The sequence below is a fragment of the Chaetodon auriga genome, unplaced genomic scaffold, assembly GCF_051107435.1.
Source record: "Chaetodon auriga isolate fChaAug3 unplaced genomic scaffold, fChaAug3.hap1 Scaffold_52, whole genome shotgun sequence".
Classification (NCBI taxonomy): Eukaryota; Metazoa; Chordata; class Actinopteri; order Chaetodontiformes; family Chaetodontidae; genus Chaetodon; species Chaetodon auriga.
In genome coordinates this window covers 35001-35894 of record NW_027482026.1, presented here as the reverse complement: position 1 = coordinate 35894, position 894 = coordinate 35001, and positions in this window count along the sequence as shown.

Genomic DNA, 894 nt, shown 5'->3' with positions numbered 1-894 from the left:
TGCCTTCACCAACCCCAAGGGCTGGCTCCCAGCCTAACTCTTTTCCTTTCCTCCTGCCTCCACTCACATCCGCCAGCCAGCCAGCCTGCCTGCCTGCCTGCCTGCCTGCCTTCACCAACCCCAAGGGCTGGCTCCCAGCCTAACTCTTTTCCTTTCCTCCTGCCTCCACTCTCATCCGCCAGCCAGCCAGCTAGCCTGCCTGCCTGCCTTCACCAACCCCAAGGGCTGGCTCCCAGCCTAACTCTTTTCCTTTCCTCCTGCCTCCACTCTCATCCGCCAGCCAGCCAGCCAGCCTGCCTGCCTGCCTGCCTGCCTGCCTGCCTGCCTGCCTGCCTGCCTGCCTGCCTGCCTGCCTGCCTTCACCAACCCCAAGGGCTGGCTCCCAGCCTAACTCTTTTCCTTTCCTCCTGCCTCCACTCTCATCCGCCAGCCAGCCAGCTAGCCTGCCTGCCTGCCTGCCTGCCTGCCTTCACCAACCTCAAGGGCTGGCTCCCAGCCTAACCCTTTTCCTTTCCTCCTGCCTCCACTCTCATTAGCCAGCCAGCCTGCCTGCCTGCCTGCCTTCACCAACCCCAAGGGCTGGCTCCCAGCCTAACTCTTTTCCTTTCCTCCTGCCTCCACTCTCATCCGCCAGCCAGCCAGCTAGCCTGCCTGCCTGCCTTCACCAACCTCAAGGGCTGGCTCCCAGCCTAACCCTTTTCCTTTCCTCCTGCCTCCACTCTCATCCGCCAGCCAGCCAGCCTGCCAGCCTGCCTGCCTGCCTGCCTTCACCAACCTCAAGGGCTGGCTCCCAGCCTAACCCTTTTCCTTTCCTCCTGCCTCCACTCTCATCCGCCAGCCAGCCAGCCTGCCTGCCTGCCTGCCTGGCTGCCTGCCTGCCTGCCTGCCTTCACC